General features: G+C 38.5%; 1 pseudogene; it reads right to left on the minus strand.

The window, feature by feature from the left end:
* Nucleotides 1-4,558: 4,558 nt before the first annotated feature.
* On the minus strand, nt 4,559-6,702 carry LOC132422124 (nucleolin-like; annotated as a pseudogene).
* Nucleotides 6,703-22,009: the final 15,307 nt, after the last annotated feature.

The following is a 22,009-nucleotide window of genomic DNA, read 5'->3' on the forward strand; positions in this document are numbered from 1 at the left end:
ATTGTGTACATGGCTTCCCAGTGGCAGGATACAGAAAGTAATCTAGCCAAGTTGTGTAGATAATAATATACCAGCATATTGGTACTTAATTTCTGTTTAAGAGCATTTGTCTTCTACCACTTTCTTCCAAAGGAATACCGTGTTGTTTTAATATTGTTAAATTAGAACAATGAAAGATATTGCTAATTACTTTTTATTTTGTTTGCATATCATTATAACTGTGTCCTATGCCTATAGAAAAGGAGCTAACAAATAGTTGGAAACCGCAAATGTAACCACAGTTTGGAGTAAAATAATCCCCAGCTCTCTCTAACTGCTTAGGACTCAGTCCAAGATACACGTCCCTGTCTCCTGTAGTTGCTGCATTTTGAAAGTTATGCCTGCTGGTATGACTGCAGTTAAGAGGCTGTCAGCATCCCCAGTCTGACCTCTTTATTTTGGGTTTATAACTCAGCTGTTTAAATTTGCCCTGAGCCAGAACTTAACACAGGATTTTGACCTGAGGAATATAAGCATGCCTTTACATGTGTGTGAAAAGTCATATCTTTTTTTTCCTCTTTACAATAAGTTGATTAAATATATGCACGACAACTTAGCCATTTCAGAGCTATGTCAAAAAACTGGAGAATTTATTCTGGAGCTGATTGACTTTTACCTACATAAATAATAGAATTTAAGAAAGCCTTTCCTTTAGAGAGGAAACTCTGCAATTTATAAGACCAGGACACTGGAAACTTTTAAAAATAAAAAATAAATTTAAGAAAAGAGATAGAAAATGAAGCGTTGACTTCTTAGAACTTGAAAATGAGCTCTTATTCATCTAGTATTTCACTATGTCTGTTTACCATAAGAACACTTTGAAATTTGGTATAATGACATTAAATAACCACAATTGAGACAGATATTCTATAAGGGACTGTTATGGTTTGCCTCTAATGTGGTAATAGATGTCATTCTAAAAATGCAACTGTACCGTCTGGATGAAAGACAATGACTTCTAACACATTGGTTACAGACAATTGAATATTACAGCCCCTTTTCCTTCTGACTTGCTGCTGTCATTTTATGGAATGCAACTAGTGTGGGATTGGCATGGAATTCTTATGGAATCAAAGAAAGCTACCATTCTGAAAACTCTTATGTTCACTATGAAACAGGCAATAAATCTACATGGTTAAAGATGTACTTGCTTTCCGCAAAAACAAACAAAAAAGACAAAACAAAACAAAAAAACCTTATAAATACATTTCTGAAGTCTGGTGAGTGTCTCTAAGTTAAGAATATGTATACTCCACTCCTTTAAGTCCCAGTGTCCTTTTCCATAAAATGCGGATTGGAATACCTCACAGAGTAGTTGTGAAATATATATGTGATAATATGAGGAAGGACCCTAACCCTGTGCTGCCAATTTCTGGTGCACAAAAAGTGCTCAGTAAATGTCATCTCCTGATGCTTTGAAGGGAAGATACATAAACTTGGGGATTCCATTTTGTAGTAATAAATAGTCTCTTTTCTCTTTAGTGGCTTTACTCCTTCCTCAATCATTACCATTGGCCTCTGAATAAACTGAAGCTTTCTATTATCTTCCGTGGTGGATGCTCATGTCTTGTCATTCTAAAATCATGAAGCTTGAGTGTCATACTGCCTTCAATTTTTTGTCTTGAGCAACAAAAATGAAGAGAAAAATAGAGAATAATAATCTCCTAAAAATAAAATTATTTGACCCCTATAATATACTTTCCGTATCGAAGTTTGATTTTCCAGAAAATTTTGAATGATGTTTATTCTTTGTCCCCTCAATATTAACATTTGAAAGGAATTAATCTGTTGGCTAGGAGCTCTTCTTAACACACATTTTGTTCCAGACTTTATTTTCAATAGACTATTTAAACTATTTGATGATTGGATCTATTTTGCTTCAGCCACATTTTAAGGAAGTTTTTCACATTAAAAGTTTGTGATTATCCACCTACAAATGAAAATACATAGTACCAATCTTGCCAATTATAGTTTAATAGCCAACAACTATACACTGAGTATTTACATCTATCCATGTACAGACAGCCTGACTTAGAGACAGTAACATTTCCCACAGTTACTTCAAATCTTTCTTCTCCCTCCTCATTCTTAAGCACTATCCTGTAGTTGGTTATATCTTCCTTGCACATGTTTTAATCCTTCTTATACATTACATTTTGCTTTTACTAATAATATGATAAGTACTGTAAGACAGGATAACCAGCTGTGACAGATATTAGATGAATGATACCCACAGTATCATTTAGTTCAGTACCATTGAACCAAAAATTTCCAAAGTGCTCTGGAATTTGTAGTTCAGAAATGACGTGTTGGGCCTTTAGTGGACTATAAGTTTGAGATGGCTAAGGAGGCTGAGGGATAGCATTCCAGGTTGAGGGAAAATGGGAGCAGAGGCACAACTGTAGAAGTATACAAGATGCATCTACTTCCTCATTTATTTCCTTCCTCCTAGAAACGTAATTCATTTGCACTGAATTCAGCTCTTACTCTGCACCTGCACTGTTCTGGGCACCACAGAAGGAACATGTCTTATACTGCAGTCTTCCAAATGTAGTTGCATTAAGCCTATGCATTAATGTAAGTTGAGCTGAAATATTTACATCATTTAGCAGCACTGCTCACTCCAATCCTGAACTAGGGTTTAGCTCCCCATATGATTCTTTTATATTTCTGAGAGTAGTTTTGTCCCTTTCTCAATAAAAGTTTCCCATATTTCTTAGAAAGGTGATTCTGGGAAGATTTATCATTTTTAATTTTTATTATAAATGGAACTTCTTTTTCATTACTATATTTTCTAACTACATAATATCTGTGTAATGGAGCTCTCTAGATATTTGAATATTCACCTTGTATTCAGGCACTTTGCCAAGTCTTACAAATTATGAAGTTCTTTCAGCTAATTATTTTGACATTTCTAGCTAACAGTCCTCTTTTGTGGTAGTTACACCATTTATTTTTATTTCATGTCTTATTGTGTAGGTCAGAACTTTCAGACTATTACAATGAATAGTGATCATCACCAGCCTGGTTGTACTCCACCCGAAAGAGAAGCCACAAGAGTTTCAGTATTACGTTGGCTCTTGATAAGAAATAGATTATCATGTTAAAGAAGAATTCTACTATTACTTAGATTTGTGCCCAGACATCACCATCATGTAAAACAAGGTGTCCCTTAACTTCAGAATGCAGTCGCCTAAGTACATGCTCCCCTGAAAGAAAGTGGCCTTTCTACCTCCCCTTAAGAGGCCTTCCCATTTCCTGAACAACGTGAACATTTACAATCTTTTCAGAGGAAACTCAAATCTCTATTTCCATCAAGAGGTCTTCTACAGTCCCACATTCTCAGGCTCTGGGATCTCCTATGCTGAATCACACCAGATGAGATATCCTGTCCAAGCAGGGCTCTACCAAGCCAATCCAGGACCCTTCCCACAGTCTCTCCTTCGGATGAGGTAAAGAACTCATATTCCCTGCTTGAGTGCCAAGGATTCACACACATCTCCCAGAAATAACCAATCATTTTTAGGGTGAGTCCAGTTTAAATACATAGTTTAAAAGAAAATGGTCTCTAAATCTGAAAATACACCCACTCTTTGCAATACTAAAAATGACACTTCAAGGTTCTCTGCTTTCAGAGTGATGGTGATTTCAAAGGTTTTGTTCAAGAACAGTGGGGGAATATATGCTATTTATTCATGTCTACAACATGCCCTATAGCTCCCCATCCCATACCCCATATAAATATCCTTCTTCCCTTGGCAAATAACATCTTCTAACATACCACATAATTTACTTATTTATTATAGCATTGTCTCTCTCTCCCCCATTGAGAATGTGATCTCCACTGGGACAGGGGTCTTGCCTTTCTTATTCACTAATGGATCCCAAAGATCCAGAACAATGCTTGACGTATAATAGTCATTCAATATATGTTTTTTAAATCAATGAGTGAAAAATCAGATGGTGGTATTTTTGCTAAAACAACAGAAAACCTATTATTAATGGAAATTAATGTTTTCATCTTTAGAAACAAAAAATCAATAACAACTTTCAAATTATGCTCTCCAACTTTATTTTATTTTATTTTTTAACAAGTCTGGCACCAGAGTTTAGGACTTTTAATTTGTCCCAAAGTTGCTAAAGCAAAAATCATGATAAAACATTCTGCTTTCCTTTACAACCCCCCAACGCAAAAAAAACAAAAACAAAAAACCAAAACCAAAAAACTCCGTAGGAAAAAAATGGTTTTGTACATGGGAGGAAACAATATAAATTCAAAACTTACAGATAAGGGTTAGCTCTATCACTCATCTCTTTGAAAAGTTTATACGAATATCCAGTCAACACCATCAGGGTTATCTCCCTTGAAATGTTATCTATACGGATTTCCAAGTAGACCACAGGGCTGTATACTGTCTTGGAATGTCCTCAGAAGGCTCCGTCATTGAGCAGGTAACAGAGGAAAAACCTCAGAGTCCTTTCTTTCAAATGGAAGAGGGAAAGACAGGGGTAGAAGAAACTATTCAAACTTCGTCGTCTTTCCTTGTGGCTTGTGGTCTCCTCCTCCTCCTCTGCCTCCTCGGAAGCCGCCTCGCCCTCCAAAGCCTCGCCGGCCTCGGCCACCAAATCCACCTCGGCCACCGAAGCCACCTTCACCCTTAGGCTTGGCCCAGTCCAAAGTAACTATGTTTCCATCAATTTCACCATCTTCCATGGCCTCCTTGGCAGCTTTGGCATCTTCCTCACTGTTGAAGTCTACAAAACCAAACCCCTTGGAGGATCCAGTCTCCCGGTCAGTGACTATCCTTGCACGAATAGAGCCGTCAGACGACTCCTTTAATGTCTCTTCTGTAGTATCCTCAGATAGACCTTTGACAAACAGAGTTTTGGATGGCTAGCTTCTTGCATTAGGTGATCCCCTGGGTCCTCGCAACTCCAGCCTGATGGCTCTGCCCTCAATTTCCCTTTTATTACATGAATTTAAAGCTTCTTTAGCATCTTCAAATGAAGCAAATTCTATAAATGCATACCCTTTCGATTTGCCATTTTGGTTCTGGGGCACTTTGATAAATGTTGCCTTCTCAAATACTTCCTGAAGAGTTTCTTCCATTGCACTACAGGAGAGGTTGCTTAAAACCAGGGTTTTTGATTCACCACTCCAATGCTATTCTTTCCACCTCTGTAGTCTTGACTTTGACCTTTCTCTCTGGTATAGTACAGGGAAATGGATCGCCCATCTATCTCTGTTCCCTGCTTTTCTTCCAAGGTTTCCTCTGCATCAGCTTCTGTCTTAAATTCAATGTAAGCAATCCCTTTATTCTTTCCATCCCTGCTGACTAATCTGATATCCACAGCATCTTCAAACACTTCTTTTAATTCTTCCTAAGTAACTTTATAAGACAGATTTTTAGCCAAAAGTGTTCTCGCATCTCAATCTTTCTTACTGTCTTTTCCCTTTGGTTTTTCTAGTTTAATTTCATTGCCAAAGACTTTTAAACCAGTGAGTTCCAAGGCTTTTTCCAGGTCTTCAGCAGATTCAAAATCCACGTAGCCAAACTTCCTAGACACACCAATTCTGCCATCAACAACTGCAAGACCATTTTTAGCAAAAATGTCACTGATACCCGTTTTCAATTCAGGAGCAGATTTACTGAAGTTCAGGTTTCCAACAAAGAGATTGAAAGATGTAGTTGGTTCTGTGGCTTCCACTTTCTGTTTCTTGGCTTCAGGAGCTGCTTCTTGTTTGGCCATTTCCTTCTTTCGTTTTCCAGGTGCTTCTTTGACAAGTTCCTCCTCCTCCTCTTCCTCCTCTTCCTCCTCGTCATCCTCTTCCTCCTCTTCGACTTCATCCTCATCATCATCCTCTTCATTTTCATCTTCAGCAGTGCTCTTTGCCTTCACAAGAACAGCTTTTGCCAGAGCTTTCTTTCCTTTGGCTGGTGCAGTCTCCATAGCTGCTTCTTCAGAGTGATCTTTGTCATCCTCATCATCGTCTTCATCATCATCTTCATCCTCGTCATCCTCCTCATCATCTTCATCATCTTCATCCTCGTCGTCCTCACCTTCATCCTCCTCCTCATCATCTTCATCCTCATCATCCTCGTCTTCATCATCATCTTCATCCTCGTCATCCTCATCATCTGAGGCAGGAGCAGCAGCTGCTTTCATCACTGCTGGCTCAAATTCATCCTCATCCTCCTCTTCACTGTCATCTTCATCTTCCTCATCACTGTCTTCCTTCTTGACATTCTTGCCATTCTTTGCTCCCTTGGCTGGAGTGGCTGCTCCCTTCTTACCAGGGGTTGCTACCAATGCTTTGCCTGGTGTGGCTCCCTTTTTGCCAGGTGTTGCTACTGCTTCGGCAGGTGTAACTGTCTTCCTGGCTGGTGTAGCGGCTGCCTTTTTGCCAGGGGTGACAACTGCTTTCTTTGCCGGTGTGCCAACTGTAACCTTTTTTGTTGGGGAAACCATCATCTTCTTTGTTGGAGTTGCAGTAGCCTTTCTGCCTTTTTTCTGAGGGATAACAACCTCTTCTCCACTGCTATCATCCTCTTCATCTTCTGACATTTCCTCATCTTCACTATCTTCTTCTACCTCCTTTGGGGGAGGAGCCATTTTCTTGGGGTCACCTTGATTTTTACCAGCCTTTGCAAGTTTTACCATGGCAGAGTGTGTTGCGAGCGAGTGGCGCAGATGAGCCCAGAGGAAGCGAAGCAACATCGATGGTGGCCGCTGATCGCAGAGCTCGTATGCTTGGCTGCCAGCTAGAGCTCGAGACTCTCTCCAACTTTAGAAGGCAAAATTTCATGTCTTCAGGCACTTGTTGTACCAATTTTTAAAAAATATTGTCACTTTTGACCAAGAATACACAATAGAGAAAGTAGTGATTGGAAACAAAAAGAATCTAAATAAAAAGACAGAGATATCAACACTCACCACCACATGAGGATGAGATGGCCCTGGAGGCAGAAACCATTCCTCACTGGCCCAGAAAGATGCCAGAAATGAAATGCATGCTTCATAAATGTTTACTGAATACATGAGTGAGCAAATGAATGAATAAATGAATACACAAAGAAATAGCATTCTAATGATGTAAAAAAAAGTCATGTGTGAGAATGTTCTTGGAAACCCTGAAGAGTCAATGCCTTCCCACGGAGAAGTAAACCTTTTCAAGGTGGCTTAGGATTGGAGATCAGGAGAGGACTTTGGATAATGAAATCGTTCTAGAAAATTCAAATTACCCTGGAGATGTACTAATCATACTCCAAGCCTGAATCTTAATGATACCTAAGAGAAGAAAGAAGTAAAACCGAACCCAGGGGTTTGTTCACCGCCACCTAGTATATCGGCCATTCGTACATTGCCAACTTTTCTTTCTCCATCTCCCAACTAAGCAATCCTGAATTTGAGTGTGGGGTGTGTGTCAAGGAAAACAACAAATCTTAAAAGTCTGCCAGGTGCACCCCTTTACATTGTTCCAGGCAAAGAATCCCATTTATTTTGTTCAGTGGCCATCACTGCCCCACTTACATTAGAGTGCCAGATGAAGGCTATTCTGTGGCTGTGATTCAGAATTCCTGGCATTTACTACCCAGTTAATTGTAGCTTCCAATTAGTCTCTCCTGATAAGGAGAGGCAATGTTTGCTCACCGATGTGATCTTGTGCTACACACAAATTGGTGTGCAGAAACAGATTACTGCTTTGTGCTGCTGCAGCATCTTACTAAACTAAACCTGAAATTCAGATGGGAGTTTTTAGCCCTGGTTTGCTTAGTATTGCTTCAACCTTAATTTTGCAATTTACCACAAATCAGTGTTTACAGGGAAGGAGTGAGTCTTCCTTGGTGTGCCCTCTCTGCTTAATTTTTCTGGGCCTTCCCTAACAGCTTTGGTATTTCACAGGAAGACGCATTTTATTAAATGGAGCCTTTGTGTGCTACGTACATATATATGGATTCCACGACAATTTTACAGCTCTTTCAAAACCCAGTTTCAAGGGCGTTTAAGCAGGGAATATGAGTTTCATGAGCAACCAGTGGCTGAACAAGCCCTCCAAGTGATTCTGATGCAAGGTCAAATTTAAAGTCCTTTAAAGATTCAAAGGTCATTGAGGAATATTGCCAAAGACCAGTGGTTCCCAAACTTCAATGCATCAAAATTATCTGAAGGGCTTGTTAAGACCCTGATTGCTGAGCCCCATCTCCAAGTTTCTGATTCAGTAGGTCTGGGATGCTGGCCAGGAATATGCATCTTTCAGTTCCCAAGTGATGCTGACACTGCTGGTCTGGGGACCACATTTTGAAAAACACTACAGAAAATTTAATCATTTACTTCTTTGCAATCTCTTGTAGCATTATTCCAGTGTTGAACTTTGGATGTAAAACAAAATCTAACAGGATCTTGGACCTCAGAAGAGTTCCATGGTCTCAAAATTTTAAATTTATGGAACTAAATGGAAAAACACTGAAGGTTTTAAGAGGTCAGAGGGAGACTTGTTTCTGATGCTCTGACTTTGAGAGAAATCTTGGGTATGAAGTAATCTGGAAATGCACTGTACGTTTGTACGGGACAGTACACAGATCTCTACTTCAATTTTTTGCCAGGCAGTTTGTATTAGAGAGGTTCATCTGTCCCCTAAAAAGAACAACTGTAGCACTAAAGGACTAGAAAGAATAAAGTATCAGAGATTGAGAAGAAGATGAGCCTGGTTGCCATTTTATCACTGACTTGCCCGGTGAGCAAATGTTTAACCTCCCTAGAAATCAGTTTCTCCTCTGTAAAATTCATTTAACAAATGTGCATTGACTCATCCATATGCAGAACACCAAACTTCATCCTGTTGAAGAGACAAAGATAAATTAGACATCTTTCCTGAAGATAGACATGCATATAAATAGCTGCAGTATGTGGTAGAAAGTGAGAATGCCACGGAAAAAAGCACCATAATACTATGAAATGATGGTTCCTGTCACTACATCTTAATGATTCTTCCATTTTCTAGGCCCTGGCCTTGATAATTTAGAGTCATCGTCTCCTTTCTTCCCAATTTCCACAAGCGCCTCAAAGTCCCATTGATCATCCCTTTGAAATTCCTCTCAGCATCGTTTCCTATCCTCCTCACAGCCTCAAGTCCTTCTCAGACCTTGTCACTTTACTCCACAATTTCTGCAGTACCAGAAACACAACTCTGGATGCCTGCCATCATCTTTCTTTCCAGGACCTCCTATAGCCTGTTACTAGATTCATCTTTCAAAAGAGGAGCTTGCATCCTCCTATCACAACTCTGCCTTTATCAGTTCCTGCTAGACTGCTCCACCTAGCATTCAGGCACCCTCCAAGTGCGTCCCTCTCCCATCCACCACAGCCTGCCTTTCCTCCCAAGCACTACTTCTCTCTCCTTCTAGACCTGGTCCCTCCTGTCTCACCAACACACTCCATGCACCAAAGCTCTGAGCCTTTACCAACATTCCACCAGCCTTTTAGAAGATCCCCCTTTCCTTTGACCCATCCACGTTTGGTCCATCGTTCAACACCACTCCCTAAATGTTTTCTCTTAGTTCTCCAATCACAGTGTTTTCTCCTGCTCTGAATGTATACCACCTAGGTCAACAAGTTCATCACAGCGTCCTTGTTTCTTATTGTCTTTAGAGCCTAGAGGCATCTCTCCTTTGAGGGGAGGGATTAGGTCATTTACTTTTGAATTTCTTCCTTTCTCCTGTGCCCATTGCCCTACTCCCAGTTACACGGCACTCTGCTGCTCAGATACACAAATCAGCACAGGGTATGCAGCAGAAACTCTGGAAATGTTTGGTGGGTGAATGAAGTAAGGCAGTGGACATCTGTTGCTTTCTTTTTGCCAGGCTGGCATGCAGTCACCATTCTGATTCCCATGCTTTCTTTCCTTATGGTTCTATGCTGCTAAGAAATGTGGCCCAGTCCTGCGTAACTAGAATTCTGGATCCACTGGTCAGTCGTGATTGCTCACGGATGATTAAGTGGCTTAAGTCAGGCCAAGTGGAACCAGTGAGACTCAACTTGAAGCCTTTGTCATAACTACAGGATTAAAGAAACCCTCTATGTGCTGTTCTTGAAGATAACTGGATATTCATCTGCAAAGGCCGGCAGACATCTTAGCAGAGATAGCCTGCCTCAGAAACATGTCAACCCACAGAAAAGAGAAGTGGAGAGATGCAAGAAGACAGATTCCTAACACCACTGACCCCCGGAATTAAACTGTGCCTGAAGCCAGTGCCCTCAACCTTCAAAAGCCAATAAAAGCCTTATTTTGCTTAAGCTAGTTTGATTTGTTTTCTATCATTTACTGCCAAGAGAGACCTACTAATTTGAATAAAAATAATGAAAGCTGACAAATTGAGAATTTACTACACACTATGCTGAGTACTTACAGTAAAAAAAAATGCATTTAGTCTTTTGATAAAAGACCTTTTCGAAGTAATTGTGGTGAGTCAATAATAGTGGATGATTTTTTCTGGTTGAAATAGGGTACTGATAGCAAACTTTATATACCAGATGGTGTTACGGATCTCTCATGATAGATTTTCTAATCCTAAAATGTGGACAAGCATTGGAGAAAATGTCAAAAATTATATCTGTAGCTACGGAAATATATATGTATCATAGCACTTGTATCTGCCAAATACATTTTTACTCCATGTAATAAAACCAGTTATTTCATAAAAGAGTTGTATGAGTATGCCTTATGGAATATGTGGGTATCTCTGTAACTCAATTTTCTGAACATAATTAATTCATTTAATTACATGAAGGCTAATATGTATTTTTTTTTAATTTTATTTATTTTTTTATATAGCAGGTACTTATTAGTCATCCATTTTATACACATCAGTGTATACATGTCAATGCCAATCTCCCAATTCATCACACCACCACTCCCACCCCCCACCGCTTTCACCCCTTGGTGTCCATAAGTTTGTTCTCTACATCTGTGTCTCAATTTCTGCTCTGCAAACCTGTTCATCTGTACCATTTTTCTAGGTTCCACATATATGCATTAATATACGATATTTGTTTTTCTCTTTCTGACTTACTTCACTCTGTATGACAGCCTCTAGATCCATCCATGTCTCTACAAATGACCTGATTTCGTTCCTTTTTATGGCTGAGTAATATTCCATTGTATATATGTACCACATCCTTTTTATCCATTCGTCTGTTGATGGGCATTTAGGTTGCTCCCGTGACCTGGCTGTTGTAAATAGTGCTGCAGTGAACATTGGGGTGCATATGTCTTTTTGAATTATGGTTTTCTTTAGGTATATGCCCAGTAGTAGGATTGCTGGATCATATGGTAATTCTATTCTTAGTTTTTTAAGGAACCTCCATACTGTTCTCCATAGTGGCTGTATCAATTTACATTCCCACCAACAGTGCAAGAGGGTTCCCTTTTCTCCACACCCTCTCCAGTATCTGTTGTTTGTAGATTTTCTGATGATGCCCATTCTAACTGGTGTGAGGCGACACCTCATTGTAGTTCTGATTTGCATTTCTCTAATAATTAGTGGTGTTGAGCAACTTTTCCTGTGCTTATTGGCCATCTGTATGTCTTCTTTGGAGAAATGTCTATTAAGGTCTTCTGCCATTTTTTGACTGGGTTGTTTGTTTTTTTAATATTGAGCTGCATGAGCTGTTTATATATTTTGGAGATTAATCCTTTGTCCGTTGATTTGTTTGCAAATATTTTCTCCCATTCTGAGGGTTGTCTTTTCATCTTGTTTGTAGTTTCCTTTGCTGTGCAAAAGCTTTTAAGTTTCATTAGGTCCCATTTGTTTATTTTTCTTTTTATTTCCATTACTCTAGGAGGTGGATCAAAAAAGATCTTGCTGTGATTTATGTCAAAGAGTGTTCTGCCTATGTTTTCCTCTAAGAGTTTTATAGTGTCCAGGCTTACATTTAGGTCTCTAATCCATTTTGAGTTTATTTTTGTGTATGGTGTTAGGGAGTGTTCTAATTTCATTCTTTTACATGTAGCTGTCCAGTTTTCCCAGCACCACTTTTCTTTTCTCAATTGTATATCTTTGCCTCCTTTGTCATAGATTAGTTGACCATAGGTGCGTGGGTTTATCTCTGGGCTTTCTATCTTGTTCCATTGATCTATATTTCTGTTTTTGTGCCAGTACCATATTGTCTTGATTACTGTAGCTTTGCAGTATAGTCTGAAGTCAGAGAGTCTGATTCTTCCAGCTCCGTTTTTTTTCCCTCAACACTGCTTTGGCTATTCAGGGTCTTTTGTGTCACCATACAAATTTTAAGATTTTTTGTTCTAGTTCCATAAAAAATGCCATTGGTGATTTGATAGGAATTGCATTGGATCTGTAGATTGCTTTGGGTGGTATTGTCATTTTCTGAATATAATTAATTCATTTAATTACATGAAGGCTAATATGTATATTTTTTAAAATATCATTGGAGATATTTTACTAAAAGCAGAATTACAAAAGTTGTTATAAAACTTCTTTTTCAGAAGACAGTTGAAGTAAAATAAGGCTTTGGATGTGAATGATTTAGGATCTTCTGATGTAAAAGCCAGAGGCAAGCACCTTTATAAGAGATTGACACCTGGAGCTAGTACATACACACAGACACAAATTGACAAGATTTATAAAGGGTATTTTGGTTAACAAGGAGGCTTAAATTCCCACCACATTTATTTCTGTAATTACTTTTAGACTTGGGTTCTATCTGCAGTCTTTTAAAATGTCATTATTTTATACATGTGGACATGTAACATAAGTAGAAAGTCACACTAAAAATGAGAACAAATAAGAGCTTTGACTTGAATTTTAAGTTCATAAGATACGGTATTTTTGCAGGAAAGAATAAAAGGTCTTGGTAAAATGTCTTTAGCCCACGCTCAGTGAACTACCAGAGTTATTATAAGTTTTAGCTCTTTTCAACAGAATGGCTTGTTAACTAGGAAAAAAAGAGAAAAAAAAAAAAAACCCTGTCTGTCTTATGAAAACCATTTTCTTTGCCTACTTAAAGTTGGTTGTCACATATACCATTAACTTTTAAACTCAGGGTCAGTTCACTTGTCATTACTCAAGAAAAAAATGTTATCTCCTCTGTTCAGACACATTTTCTGATTCTTGCAAAAGCCTAAACGTTTTGGTAACACCAAATCAGTAGTGAAAAAAGCCCTCCTCCATCACAGGCAGATATCCATACCTAGACTTGCAAAAAGAGCAAGAAAACAGAAACAAAAATAAAGGAGGGAAGAAAAGGAGAGGGAGAAAGGAATAGTTAAAGGACAGAGAACATCTTGCTGTGAGAGCACAGGGAAAGAACCCATGCCTTGTGCACATTCTTTCCATGGGCTACAGATGCCCTTGCATGCCCTCGCCATGTGTATTTTTCCTGTGATCATTGATGTCCAGATAGAGGCAACACTTTTATTTAGAACAACTACAAAGAACTCTGAAAGATCAGGCTCTCATGTAATTAGTATTAACAAGCCGAACATAAATTTAAATTCCTTCACCTTTAGGAAAGAAAAGGAAACTTATGATTGTGACATAGAGTTCTACTAGGGAAATCTGAAGAACCTTGATCACCAAATGTTTTCAGAGGCCAGGTTTCTTCAGTGTAGCCAGGCTGGAAAGGGGTAATGGAATCTTTTCTTAATGGTGATCATGCACTGGCTGTGAAATGTAATTTTAGAGCAAGCCACAAAGAAATAGTCATGGACCTGTTTGCAGTAGGGATCAGGGACTCTGAAATTTCTCAAAGACTCAAAATGTAAAATGACATTAACCTGCATGCAATTCTAGACATGGCAGATCACTCAGCGGTGTTGAAGCAGCAGAATTTGGATATGCTAGCTGAGAATGTGGAGGAATCCAAAAGAGTGGTTGTCATTTGGTCAGAGTGAGGAAAATAATGGCAGAAGAAAACCACAGCTATAGATCAGAGAAGAGCCGTTAAGGGAAGCAACACATGGGAGCCAGAGCCTGCATCTGCCCTGAAGAGGGTCTGCCTCTGGAACATTAATGCACAGAACCATGCAAGTGTTTGAGCCAAGAGAATGCACCATGAGGGATATCTTGTTTAATGGTCCTCAGATGCTTTTCCTGATACTGATCATAAGAATGGCAACAAAGTAGTTGTGCTTAAATTTGACTCAGGGGGAAAAAAATGTCTTAATCTCTGAGCCCAGACAGAATTTACAAATATTTATTTATATTGCATCACCTCTCTTGAATTGTCATTGTGCTAGAAAAGAATAAACAGTAGAATGCTGGGTGTAACCAGCCCATGAAATGTGCACAGAGTTTATAGCAGCAGCAAATATGCAAAGTCTGGTTAAGGCAATGACTAAGATTTCCATTTATCTTTCAAGTCAGAAAAAGTCAAAATTTTAAATCTCAAGAGATCTAATGGCAGGAATAGAACTTGCTAAACGGATTCATTTAATTTATATTGAGTGTGTTTTGCACGGTTAGAAACTCCAGGGACTATAAGGAAATCAAAGAGCTTGAGTTTTTTCTAGGGATACAAGATACACGTAGAAAGTTAACAGTGTAGCAACCATTTAAAACCACAATTTGAGTGATATCACAAAGCTGCAGTTGGTACCAACTGGCAATAAATCACTGCCTCAGAGCTTCCATTACTTTGCAGTCACCATATTATACTCGATCCCCACGTACTTAGACGTATGAGTTTTAACAAGTAGTGAAACTTCCCTGATTCTCAAGGTTTGCATCTCAAAAATGGGTGTTGGAATTGAGACCCACTCCCCTCTCAAACCTCCATGAATATTTGATGATTTCCAAGATCCTATTTGGACACTTTGATATATAATCAACCTTTCTTATTCTCCCATTAGGAAACCAACCAATATTTATATTGCTCTTTCTCTCTGAAATATGGAAGATCAAAGGGGAAATCAAAGTTGGAAGAGGTGAAGGAGCAAAATGAAACTTGCTTTAACATGATACCTATTTATGTCAGGTCAACTAGCGTCCCCAGTTTTGCAAATGAAAATTATAATGTATAGAACCTGTGAAGTCCACCTCTAGCCTTTTAACCTCAGAATCTCTATAATTTATTATATAATTAATACTTGAACTAGAAGGTGGAATGAAGAAATATAATTCCTGATTAAATTAAACATAAAACATATGAATTGTTTGAAATATAAAAAGATATAACGTAAAAAATGAAAATTCTGTTGTTTATTTAACTCTACTATGCCACTCAGATTTCAAACTGTATGAATCATTATTATCAATGGCAGCTTATGTATATCTCAAACAGTACTCTGTCATTCAGGCATAAAAACTGGAAGACTGTTATTCAATAGGTATAATTCTGTTAAGCTAGCTTTTTAAAAATTTTATTGGGATATAACAGATTTACAATGTTGTGTTAGTTTCAGGTGTACAGCAAAGTGAATCAGTTATACATATACATATGTCCACTCTTTTTTAGCTTCTTCTCCCCTACAGGCCGTTAAAGAGTATTGAGTAGAGTTCCCTGTGCTATACAGTAGATCCTCATTAGTTATCTATTCTATATATAGTAGTATGTATGTGTCAATCCCAGTCTTCCAGTTTATCCCTCCCCCCCTTACCCCCTAGTAACCGTAAGTTTATTTTTTACATCTGTAACTCTATATCTGTTTTGTAGACAAGTTCATTTGTAGCCTCTTTTTAGATTCCACATATAAGTGATATCATATGATATTTGTCTTTCTCTGTCTGACTTACTTCATTCAGTATGAGAATCTCTAGGTCCATCCATGTTGCTGCAAATGGCATTAGTTTGTTCTTTTTATGGCTGAGTAATATTCCATTGTATATATGTACCACATCTTCTTTATCCATTCCTCTGTTGTTGGACATTTAGGTTGCTTCCATGTCCTGGCTATTGTAAATAGCACTGCTATGAACATTGGGGTTCATGGTTTTCTCTGGATATATGCCCAGGTGTGGAATTGCTGGATCGTATGGTAACACTATTTTCAGTTTTTTAAGGAACCTCCATACTGTTCTCCATAGTGGCTGTACCAGTTTGCATTCCCATCAACAGTATAAGCTAGCTTTTTGCTTTTTATTTCAAGACTGGTTCTATGACATTTATAATTTAGCCAATGCTTTCAAATCATCTTATTGACTCCACCAGAGTAATCTCTCTCTTTCCTACTTTGTTTTCTTCCTTTATTTCTTTCACTTTAACAGATTTGATAAAGTTGAAGTGTCTATTTTCTTTTTTCCCACTTGAACTTAAAATAGTAGTAATAATATCACATGTGTAGTGCTAGGGGGAGACGTTCACATTTATTTATATTGCTCCATCGCTCTTAAGTTGTCATCGTGCTAGACTAAATGGTAAAACCTTGGACATAACCAGCCCTTGAAATGTACACAAAGAGTCTTTATCAGTAGCACATAAAAAAGCAAACTAAGGTACGGAAGATTAAGGGGACTTAGCAAAGTGACTCAGTCAAGCTTGTTTTCTAGGCCATTGCTCTAACTATAGGAACATACTAACTTTGGAGTGACAGAGCATACTACAGGAATTTAATATCATACTTTAACTTCTAAATACCAACTATTTGGCAAATAATTATGGAAAAGGCACATGACTTTAAGACATAATTCTCTTTTCATACCAATCATACACTTCTTAGCATAATTTTTCTTTTATTATGGAGCATTTTCAACTGTAGTACTTCCATTGATGATGCTAATCACTAAGTGTATTCAGTATCTCTGCCATATAATGACATTGTTATGTGATATTGAAGAATTAAAATGTATGCCTAAGTAAACTGAGCACAGCTTTCACTTTAAAAGCGAGAAAGAAGAAGGAAGAAAGTAAGGGAGAGAGGGAGGGGGAGAGAGGAAGGAAGGAAGTTAGTCAGTCAGTCAGTTAGTTAGTTAGTTAGTTAAATAGCCAGGTAAAAAGAAATTGAAATAGCTTCTCCACTTTAACCATAAAGAACAGTTTTTTTTTAAGTCATTGGATTATGTTAGAACATTGCACAAACCTTCTGATTCTATCTTCTTACAGTTCTTTCGTGGCTTCATATAACACTATAAGCATCTCTGGAGTAATTTTAAGTAGCACATGTGAAGTATGTCATTGAGAATTTATGGGTAGTATTTATTGGAGTCACTGAATTGTCTCCATGAAATTTTTAACAACTGTAACCTCACAAATGATCTAGCAGATTTGCAGTATACAAGAATCTCAATTGCTAGAATTCTGAAAGGTATAGTGAAACTCAGATATTCAGAATCAATAGGGTGAGCTGTATATTTGGCTATAGAAATGCGACTGTTAATTTTGTATCAAACTGACAGAACACAGAATGCCCAGATATCTGGTTAAACTTTATTTCTAGGTGTTTCTGGATACAAACTTTGAATTGGTGAACTGGGTGAAGGACATGGCCCTGTCCCGTGAGAGTGGGCATCATTCAACCCACTGAGAGCCTTAATAGAACAAAAAGGTGGAGGAAGGTTGAATTCACTCTTTGCCTGACTGCTTAACCCAGGACGTTGATCTTCTCCTGCCCTCCATGCTCCTGGTTCTCAGGCGTTCAGACTGGGACTGGAAAATATACCATCTGCTCTCCAGCTCTCAGCCCATTGAACTACACCGTCAGCTTCCCTGGGTCTCCAGCTTGCAGAGAGCAGATTGTGGGACTTCTCAGTCTCCGTAATCATGTGAGCCAATCCCTTACAATAAATAGATAAATATAAGATATATATATCTCCTACTGGTTCTGTTTCTCTGGAGAACCCTGACTAGTACAAGGGGAAAGAGGCATCCAAATATGTATATAATGGAGCTCCCTGATTTGCCTAGAAGAGGAATCAGTTATGTCTTTTATGCTGGAAGGATATTCTACTTCCCAATAGGCGGGGAGGAGCATGCATGTAGCTTGTACATTCAGTAAGCAAGCTCACGGTTGAGAATCTACCAGGTATATGCTAGCCACTAATGATAACAAGAAAAAGGCATAGTGACTGCCCTCAAGGAACCTAGTGTCAGAGTTTTAAGATGACCCACTCTCTGCCTTAATTGAAGGTGATAGAGGAAGTATTCATTCATTTCCTCATTTGGGATTAATTAGGTACCTAATACAATAAAGGCTCTGTTTTGTGCTGCTTATAGTGTAGTGAACAAGGCAGGCTTGACTTTTGCTCTCATAGAGTTGACCCTCAGGGTAAATAGATAAGTAAGTATTTTGTCACCATTGCTCTCTTTGTTAAAAAGGAAGAGGAGGGCTTCCCTGGTGGTGCAGTGGGTGAGAGTCCGCCTGCCGATGCAGGGAACACGGGTTCGTGCCCCGGTCCGGGAAGATCCCACATGCTGCGGAGCGGCTGGGCCCGTCAGCCATGGCCGCTGAGCCTGCACGTCCGGAGCCTGTGCTCCGCAATGGGAGAGGCCACAACAGTGAGAGGCCCGCATACCACAAAAAGAAAAAAATTAAAAAAAAAAGGAAGAGGAGAGTGCTAAGAGAGGATGTGTGGACAGACAGCACCTTGGCTGGGGGGAGGGGAATGCTGAGCTATCTAAAGGATAAGTTAAAGGTGGCTCTCGGGGAAGAGGAGAAGTGTTTGGGGGAGAACATTCCAGCCAGAATGAAAAGCATTTGTAAAGATTGTGAGGCCGGAACTGAAAGGCAAAGGTGGCTGAGTTAAAGTGGAAGATGGGGGTTATGTGAGGTGAAGACAGAGAGAGAAAGGCCAGCCTATGCAGAGCCGTACAGGCCATGTTAAGGATTTCTGTCTTGATCCTGACAATCTCTGAAGGGTTTCAAGCAGAAAAATGATGAGATCAGATTTGTATCACTTAAAAGTTTTCCTGCCTTCTCTGTGGAGAATGGATTAGTATTCAGAGGTACAAAGCTATTGTACAAGTCTTGGTATTCATGGTATGATGGAGGAGATGGCCAAAAAGTGTACAGATTCAAGAGATATTTAGGAGGGAAAATGGACAGCAAAGAGTAAAGGATTGAACATGGGGGTAAGGGAAAGTCTGGTACCAAGGATGACTTCCAGGCTCCTGGCGTGGTTGGTGGGGTTCTTCACTTAAATGGAGAGAAGCAAGATGGGGGGCAAGGTGAGCTGTGGCAAGTCAGGGAGAGGACAGTATTGAGGAGGACTCCAAAGTGTTAGTCTGGGCAACTGTTGCATTTAGCACAAGACGCCATGAATGTGTGTTAATGGCTTTTGGGGGAGAATGGATTTTCAGTCATTGTCAAGCATCATAATATCATTTCATAATTTGTGTGCATTCATTACTGTACCATACATCAACAATTTAAGACAAATATAGCCTAATCAGTTATATTTAGCAAGATTAGTTAATATTAGCAATATTTGTCACTCACTTACAGTATAACATTGTTCATTGACTCTTCCTTCCCACCTCTCCCTGACTTGCTTCCACACGATTGTGTCCTCACTTTATCTGGATGATGATATGGAAAGAGATGATCATTGAGGTTAGACTCCATGGTTCAAATCTTGGTGCTATCACTTGCTAATTGTATGATTGTGACAAGTTGGTCAAACTCCCTATATCATATCATATATGATATATCATATTATATATCATATATCATATATATATCATATATCATATATATCATATCATATATATCATATGTATCATATTATATTTATTGTAATATAAATACTATTCATATTATTCACCTATAATAATACCTACTACAGGAGATTAGTGACATTTTAATAGGAAAATCTATCTAAAAGGTCTGATACAGTACTTAGCCTATGTTAGACACTCAAAAAAAAAAAAAAGGCTACTGCCATATAGTCTCAGAGTGTCCTTGCCCCTCTCCTGATACCCTCTTATCCGGCAAACCAAGACGGTAGATGTAGCTCTCTAGCCTCCCCCTTTGTGGAGAGTAGAAAAGGAGCACCATTCTAATTTGAGCCTAGTTTGCATGTCTCACAGGGGGCCTCCCTACCTCCCTCTCCTACTGTTTGGCCTGTCCCCTCTCCAAAGGACATGACACCCTCTCCCCCAAGACAACTGCTGAGGGCAAGAATTTCATCCCCGTATTTCTTCTGTTTACACTTACTCTCTTTAGAAACAAAAGGAGAGCAGGTCTTTTATTAAACACAGGGATATACCACAATAGGAGGACACATCAGAGTTTCCTCAGGCCCCCTTTGCCTGGACTGGAGGTAAGCCCCTGACTGCACTACTTTCATTTTCAGGAAAGTGTGCAGACCCAGAAATGGTATCCTGGCCTTGGGTGTCCCAAAATGGTTTTGGCTGAGACATTTGAGTAGTTGTTTATGTGGACATAGCGTTAGTTTCAGCTGCCAATTTTAGAGTTAAATGGCTTACATCACTACAAAATTTTAGCAGAACATGTTTTCCAAAATAAATGTCATTAAATCTACATTCCCACCAACTGATGAGAGACTTGAACTCAGCAAATATGGCGAAAACAGCAGATCAGCAAAAGTAAGAAAAACACATGCTCCCTTCATATGGTAAAAATGACTCTTCCTTCGTCTCCAGAAAACACATCTACTTGGCGAATGAGCAAAGTGAATTCTGCTTCTGCTGAATGTAGGGAATTCATAAAAGGTATCTGCTTGTTTCCAGTTCAAGTTGCATGAGAAATTATTGAATTTACATTTCCATGACTTAACTGTACATTTTTAAATTAACAGTGAGTATCTCTTTATTTTATATTAATAATTTTAAAACAAACCTATTCTAAAGTCCTCAAGAAAACAGTTTTGGCAAGTCAGTCAGGGCAACAGTGTCCCTGAGGAAATTTGCACTAGGAGTCTTGCAAATAATTGAAGTAGTGTCTTCTGGAGCTAAGGGTCCTACCTATCTTCAGGGCGGTTATCTTTATAGTTCTGAGAGTTAACGAGCCACCAAGTGATCATTTAAGGACTCCTTTCACAGTAGTGGCCATATGAGTTTGTCACTGTGATGACATTTCTTAGAAAATCATCTCAATTTGTACCTTCTACTTTGAGAAGAGGGAAAAAAAAGAAAAACCTTTATACCTTATTTCTACCCATTACCTCCATCTGGGATACAAGCAGTGTCTGATCAAACATATGGCACATAAACAGTAATTTAATTAAATGTGAACAAAGCCTTTTCATGTACCATATTTAAATTTTGAAATGTAGCCCAGTTTTCCTTCTATTTAAAATACATGAAACAACATGCAAAAAAAAAAAAAAGTCACATTGTTAATGACAGATGTGATGATATGTACAGAGCCCTTGCAGCGTGATATGGCCTGGCTCCGTCTATGTAGGTAGGCTATTTTGAATGTACTCCACCTTGGCACTCAATAGAGTTGAATATTTTTGTCCTGACCAACCTATCATTTTAATAAAATTGCAAGCATAGCTTCGTTGTGATTTCATCCAGTTCTAGCATCTGAAATGATTTGATTTAAATGATGCTAGGGTGTTTAAAGCCCAACCACGAGCTAACCAGGAATGTTTATTTAAAGTTGTATATTCTCTTAGAAGTTCCTGGGCAAATCAGAGAACAAGTATAAGTTTGAAAAAAGATGAGTTTTAGACACTGCCTGTTCAGAAGATTTAAAATTCATGTAGCTAATTACGAGTATTCCTACAACAAAACAGGAATTTGACTAAGGACTCACATAATATTAATAAAATAAAAACCAACTATCCTGCCATAAAGTTGGCCAAAAAGAGCGAAAATAAAAACAGATTATGAGAATCCTGAAATATTTGTTTATTTCTCTTAATAGAAATAATCAGAATTCTACAAAGATCCTAGTTATACTATACAAAGTAAAATGCTTGAGGCAGATAAAATGATGTATATAAAAGATCATCCAGTAGATTGTTTTAATTTTTAAACAAAAATTAGAGCCTTAACAGTTTAAAGCAAAGTAATTCACATCTCTTTTATTCCAACTGCCCAGTTACAC

This window comes from Delphinus delphis, chromosome 3, assembly GCF_949987515.2.
Source record: "Delphinus delphis chromosome 3, mDelDel1.2, whole genome shotgun sequence".
NCBI classification, from domain to species: Eukaryota; Metazoa; Chordata; class Mammalia; order Artiodactyla; family Delphinidae; genus Delphinus; species Delphinus delphis.